This window comes from Prionailurus viverrinus, chromosome B2 (genome assembly GCF_022837055.1).
Source record: "Prionailurus viverrinus isolate Anna chromosome B2, UM_Priviv_1.0, whole genome shotgun sequence".
NCBI lineage: Eukaryota > Metazoa > Chordata > Mammalia > Carnivora > Felidae > Prionailurus > Prionailurus viverrinus.
Window position 1 is genome coordinate 124,704,270 of NC_062565.1, and position 7,302 is coordinate 124,711,571.

At 43.8% G+C, this 7,302-nt stretch overlaps 1 pseudogene; it reads left to right on the forward strand.

Moving 5' to 3' along the window:
• Positions 1 to 3,995: 3,995 nt before the first annotated feature.
• LOC125166512 (protein BEX5-like) lies at positions 3,996 to 5,070 on the forward strand (annotated as a pseudogene).
• Positions 5,071 to 7,302: the final 2,232 nt, after the last annotated feature.

Genomic DNA, 7,302 nt, shown 5'->3' on the forward strand with positions numbered 1-7,302 from the left:
AAGTGATTTTCCCACATGCTTCCTCAAACATACTAATATTTCCATTACTATTATTCATTTCACAGAAACAAGTCTTGTATTAATGTGTGGGTGGCCCACCAGAGCTCACCACTAAATTATCATTGATCTTTGAGAACCCATGAACTACTTCTTTTGTTTTCCAGAGACACACCCATTTTGTAGTTCATGAGATGTGCATGTATTGCAGATTATGTTGATTTGCTTACTCGACAAATAATAACCAAGGCCTTACCTACCATAGACCTGACCCAATGCTGAGTCATCAACCAAAAGGTTATGGTCCATGACCTCATGGTGGTTACAGTCTGTCGCGAAAAGCCAGAGATAAATACATAAATGTACAAACAAAGGAATTCTATGAAGAATTCTAGGGAAACAAGGGTGAAGAGCATAGGAAGCTAGCGTGTAAGTTTAGAAAGGCCTCTTGAAGGAAGTCATATTTGAGCAAAGACCTAAAGGATGTGATGGGTGTGTAGGTAAGTGGGAGGATTTCTTGCAGAGCCGAAAACAGAAGAGAAGTCTGTGAAATGGAGAAGAACTTGGCCCACTGCAAGAACAGTTGGAAGCTCGGTCTGGCTAGTGTGCAGTGAGAGGTCTCATTGAGGCTGGAGAAAAGCCAGATCCCACATGGATTTGGATGGCATTCTGAGGCCAACCGGACAATGGAGTGGTGCGTGCCACTTTGACTTTGTATGAGGAAAGGATGGCTGAGCAGGAGTGAGCGGCAGGAGTTGAATGAAAGGCCCTGCAGCAGTCCAGGTGGTATCACCAGGTGTCTCCAGGGGTTGACATTCACATGGAGAAATGATGATGGCTGGACTGGAGGAAAGTCGTAAAGAAGAAGGGAAGTAGCTGTGAAATCTACATTGGAGGTCTCATCTGCAGGACTGGTTATTCATTGCATTCAGAAAAAAAATAGTTCCGGGTTCCCAGTCTGAGCAACTGGGTGATGGCAGACGAGGAACAAAAGACAGGAAAAGGAAGAGAGACAAGAGAAAGAGTGGGGAAGAGGCCAAAACGGATGTCAGGAGTGAAGAAAGCAATCTTTAGGTACGATTATGAAATCTTAAGGCACACATAAGGCACACATCCTCTGGTGTGAACTTGCTCGGCACAAAGTCATTGCTCTAATCTCTTGGAGAGGAAAAGCCTTTGTTGGAGATGATCCGTGCCTTTTCTGAGGTCATATTGATTTAGAAAATGGCAGAGCCAGGGGAAGCCACGAGCTGAATTCTTACAGGAATTGGGTCTGACGATCAGAATAATCCGGAGATAAACCACCACCTCTAGGCTTCATGTTCTGTGCTTTACTTTAACTGTTTGGATGTGGTCACAGGCTTTGCCAGAAAGCCTCTGGAATTTAGACAGATTAATAAGATTGTATTTGCAGGCACTCCTTCCACGATCTTTCCTGTAGACTCTTAAACGATGGCGAAAAACTTTCTACTCTAACTTAACTGCTAAGAGAAAGAAAAAGTAATCCCTCCTAACTTGATGTTAAAGGTATTTCCCCAGTTATGGGGATTGGGGCACCTGGCTGGCTTACTTGGTTAAGCGGCCGACTCTTGATTTCGGCTCAGGTCCTGATCTCAGGGTCGTGAGTTTGAGCCCCGCATGGGGCTCTGAGCTCACAGCACGGGGCCTACTTTGGATCCTCTGTCTCCCTCTGTCTACCCTTCCCCTGCTCACACTCACACACTGTCCCCTGCTCTCTCTCAAAAATATAAATAAATAAAGTACTTCCTCAGATTTAATACTGATAGATGAACTCATTAGCTCCTACTGAGGAAGGGGAAATATGGACATTGTCATTCACCGAACTTGACCGTGGAGTCAGTGGCTCTAACACTTTATTTTCATTGTCTCTGGGCTTAGGATAAATTATTTATCACATGTAAATCCTAGCTGAAGATGCCTGCAGGTGGAAAGAAAATAAGGCAATGAGATGTTGGCCTTTGACTTACCAGAGCTCTGTTCATGGGAACAATGCTTAGCAGTTCAGAGCACAGACTCTGGGTTTGGATTCTCACCCCTCTCCTACTGCCACCAGATTTCTAGCTGTGTGATCTTACGCTAGGTACATCCATACTTTGTACCTCAGTTTCGTTATCGGTAATATGGGGATATTAATTTACCCATTCCTAGGGTCTTTTGTGGATGAAGTGAGGTGCTTTTTATACAAATCTGACTATGATGTGCTATTCACGTGTTAGCACAAGCACACATACTGCGCAAGTGGGCTGTAGGTGGTGTGTGTTTGGATCGTAGCACTTCATAAACAAACCACAGGAGGATGTAGTGACTTGATAAATGGGGCAGCCCTAAAAGCAAATGTTTGTACTTAATTCTTTATCAAAGAATTCCTGGGTTGTGCTGGAGCTTCAACATAAAGAATATAAATAAGACTTAGCTTGCAGAAGAGTTGATAATATTTAGATCTTTGACTCTCATTTTTCACTTGTGGAAGGAATGCAAAAATCCGAAAATATGATAGCCTCCGGTGAAGTAGCTTATAGTCTTAGGGAAGAGGTGAGTACACATTCAGAAAGTAAATGAACCAAGCTGAGTGGTGGCAGTGTTGAATGTAAATAACTGCAGGTCACAGACTCAGGTTCCAAACTGTAATCCCAGAGTTACAGCCCACAGCCACTTTTGAGCCCTAAGAATATACCAGAAGCGGAGCATCCTTCCAGGTCCCAGAGCAGTGGGATATAGACAGGAGAACAGGTCTTACAGAAGAAACTGCTTTTGAATTCCATCAGACGGTGTGCCAGTGGTGGAGGGCCTACTTGGTGGGCTTTGTAGTGTAGAATCAGTTACAGGAGTTGTTTCTTTGGTACACACTGTATCTTTTAGGAGTTCATTGTTCCGTAAGAAAGAAGACATATGCCCAAAAAATGTATCCTCTCACTCCCTGCTTAAAACATCAAAGTCCTTAGCAAAGTATATAAGATTGTTCATGATGTGGTTCCTGCTTGTTGGTGTAAGTTAGGAATGCTTTCAGCTGCAAGGAATAGAATGTTCCATCAACAGTGGCTTCAACCAGCGCTTCTCAAGCTGTGATGTATCTTCCAATCACCGGAGCTTCTTATTAAAATGCACATTCTGATTTAGGAGGTCTGAAGTGAGGCCTGAGATTCTGCATTTTTTTTTAAGTTTATTTGTTTTTGAGAGAGAGAGCGAGTGTGTGAGACAGGGCACAAGTGGGGGAGGAGCAGAGAGAGAGAGGGAGACACAGAATCCAAAGCAGGTTCCAGGCTCTGCGCTGTCAGCACACAGCCCAATGTGGATATCAAACCCATGAACCATGAGATCATGACCTGAGCTGAAGCTGGACACTTAACCGACTGAGCCACCCAGGCTCAGATTCTGCATTTCTAACAAGCTCCCAGGTGGTGCTGATTCTATTGGTTTAAAACCTACAATTTCAACAGCAAGACTTTTAAAAAATGCAATTTTCCCGCTTTCATATCACAGGAAAATCTGAAAGTAGTTCCAGATTTGACTCAGATCAATAATGTCAGTGCTCAGGGATTGGCACATCGGGAACTGGCTGAAAAACCATGGCCCACAGGCCAAATCTAACCCACTGGCTATTAGAAATAAAGTCTTATTGGAACACAGCCATGCTCATTTGTTTATGTAGGACGTATGACCTCTTTCATGCTAGAAAGGCTGAGCTGTAACAAAGACCAGATGGCCCATAAAGCCTAAAATGTTTACCTTCACCTGGCCCTTTATGAAACAAGCTTGCTAACTCCTAGCTTATGCATTAGTATTCACTCAGCACCTGGGCCTATCATGTCCCCCAAACTCAGTGAGGACTGTTGACAAGGAAGAAAGGCAGGCAGTAACCGTGTCTGCAACATGGCTCCTCTCCATCACATCCTGCTGTCCCCTAACATGCAACTCATGTGCCCCCCGCCCCCCAAGGCACCAGGCTTCTTCACTGCATCTTCAGAAAATGCCAGATGTGTCTTGAGGACAGCAAGATCGCTGAATGTTTGCTAAAAACAAGGTGGTAAAGGACTGCAGCCTGGGCAGGCTGCTACAAGAGTGACACGGAGGATGGCCTCAGGTTCCAAGCTAAAGAGTTTGGACTTAGAAGTCAATGGGGGACCTTGAAGATTTTTAAAGCATGAGATGAGTTTATTGTTGTACGCATATAATTCTGATAACACGATGTAGGGTGGTCTGTTATATTAGTCTGCTTAGACTGTCATAATAAGTACCACTGACTGGGAGGTTTCAGCAACATAAATGTATTCTGTCACCATTCTGGAGGCTGAAAGTCCAAGATCAAGGTGCTAGAAAATTCAGTTCCTGGTGAGACCTCGCTTTTTCTTGTAGATGACCAATCTTCTTACTGTCTCCTCACATGTCCTTCTCTGTGTTTAAGCAGAGAGAAAAAGAGAGGTGTTGATAAAAATGGTGGGCAGAGAAAGGAGGGTGAGCTGTTGGGTCCCAGCCATGTTGAAATTCCTTATAAATAAACCACGTCACCATCCAGCAAGTGGTTTTGACTCCCCCGCCCAGCAAATCGTCCATTTGCGTTCAAGAAATTCAGGTCCATTGGCACAGCAGATTTCAAGGCTAAGAGAGAAAGACTCTGTTGGATCCCTGCAGGAAAAGTAAGCAGGAAAAAAGTTTCAACATGGAAAATGTCCCCCGGGAAAGAGAAGGAGAAAGGCAGGCTCCAGTGCAGAATGAAGAAGAAGCCCACCCTTTGGGAGGTGGTGAAGGCCAGGAGCCTGGAGGAAATATTAGAGTGGATTTGGCCCCACCTGCCCATGATGGTAGAGAGGATATGCCCAACAAGCTTGTCAATAACGTTGACGTGACAGATGGAGACACAGATGATACGGAACTTTTCACGGATGACATGAGGCGGCTAAGGAGGAAATCAGGGAGCTTCAGTTGAGGTACAGTTTGCCCATTCTTATAGGAGATCCCCCTCACCGTGACCATCATGATGAGTTTTGCCTTATGCCTCCAATGCTGAGATTAGTAATAATAACCCCCCTGCTTCCCGAAGTTGCATTTTCCTGATGTGAACCAATGGTGTTATGTCATTTTTCTGATTAGAGATTCCATTTTGCCTTACTCTGGAAGTTTTTCTGTCAGGGAAGTTTCATCAATTTGCAGGAAAAGATGTTTATTACATGCTGTAAAGGTAATAAAGCAGTTTAAGAAGCAATCTAAAAAAAGAGAGAGAGAGAGAGGTTTATTTCCTCTTCTTATTGCATTAGGGTCCCACCCTTCTATCTTATTGAACCTGAATTACCTCCCTGAATTCTCCGTTTGCAAATAGAGTCACGTTGAGGGTGAGACTTCAACATATAAATTTCAGGGGGACACAATTCAGTCCCTACAACCAATGGAAAGAAAAACTTAAGCAGGGAGACACATTGGAGCCACTTTAAAATGCTCTTTTGACTCAATGCTAAGAATGCCAAACACCTTTAATGATACATTGTGTCTTTTGTGAGCTGCAAGACCACTTACCACTCTGCTTTCCCTTAGTTGGCTTTGGAATTTCCTTTCATGTGTGCTTATTTTCAAGTGTGATAACCCTATCCTAGTGCCTTTTGACTATCTCTACTTCCAAATCAACAAATATTTATTATCTCCACATGATATGCATGACCCTGAGCCAGGTGTTCTGAGTGAAACAACTCATGAGACTTGCACCTTGTTCTTAAATACTGAAACCAGCAAAGAACAAAGACACAACACTTATGTGGCTGTGGCTAAACTCAAACAAACCTGGGGTGGATTCCAGCTTCCCTAACTACCAGCTTCAGCAAATTATTTAAATTCTTCAAGCTCCTATTTTTCATCCACAAATAGGCATGATAATAATATCTGTCTCATAAGCTTGTTGCGAAGATTAATAAAATAATAAATGTACAGTACAGTTCCTGACACATGGAAAGTGCTTGAATACAATTTAGCCTTATTGTTTTTACTGTTTTTAATATTACTATAGGGAAGAGGGTGTTTGGACTTTTCCTTCTGAACTCCCCTCTCTCCACTGCTTTTTTTTTTTTTTCCCACTCTACTTTGGAACTGCAGGAGACTGTCCAGTTTTCTTTTAAAAGCAGAGAGAGGGGCACCTGGGTGGCTCAGTTGGTCAAGTGGCCGACTTTGGTTCAGGTCATGATCTCGAGGTTCATGAGTTTAAGCCCTGCATCAGGCTCTGTGTTGACAGCTCAGAGCCTGGAGCCTGCTTTGGATTCTGGGTCTCCCCCTTTCTCTCTCTGCCCCCCTCCCCGCAAATAAAGATTTTAAAAAGGTGGCGCAGAGAGAAAGAAGCTCTGTGAGGGTTCTCTGAGCAGAACCCTGGGTGCAGATGTACATGTACCATGGGTGACAATGTTGTGCCTTGATTTAATCTGCTTCAATTCCGTTTTCATCTTCTCATTCCTGACCTTTGAGATCCATTTGCTGTAGAAAAGGACAAAGAACTCCATTACACAGCCGCTGATTGCTCTCAAGGCATTCACTCAATAAATATTTATTCTGCAGTTTCTGAGTGCCAGGCACTGAGTCAGTGCTGGGGACAGAGCTGTGGATGTGGCAGCTCCAGGCTCTGACCTTATGCAACACAGCCCAGCTGACAGCAAACACCCAAGGGCAAGCAGAGCTCTGGAAGCCAGTGGAGTGGGACTCAGCCTAGGCTGCTAGACATCACCGTGACCTTCCACCAGGGACATCGGGAGTCTCCTGTGCAAGGTGGCAACTCTTAATTGCCCAAACTGGAAACCCAAGGTGATACGAATAATTGAAAGCATGAAATCTAAACAAAGGATTAAGCAGTAGGATATGGAAATCTAATTATATCATTGATTTTAAATTGCAAAAAAAATGTGAGCTAAGAGACAGTTTTAGCCTCTTCCAACTTTTTCTGGCCAGGAATGTTAGTTCACAAATCACAATCTGATGATGAAGGGGTGATCGTCGATATTTCCTGTGCCGTCTCCCAATGCTCAGGACGACAATTCTCAGGAAACCACCAATGGAGATTAAACTTTGAATTTGGACTCAAAATGATGTGGCATGCTTGGAGAGCACCAATTTCATCAACTGTATGGATGTTTGGAGCTGCTCCAAATTTGCTCAATTAACAAGGTTGAGCTGGCTTCCATGAAAATGGTAGTTCTAATGGTTACAGACTCTGTAGTGATTTTATGCAAAAGTAGCATCCAGCTGCCTCGCCATCTGGCAAAGATCTGATTGCCATCCCCTTGAGACCCAGGAAGTCATGATTCTCAAATCACA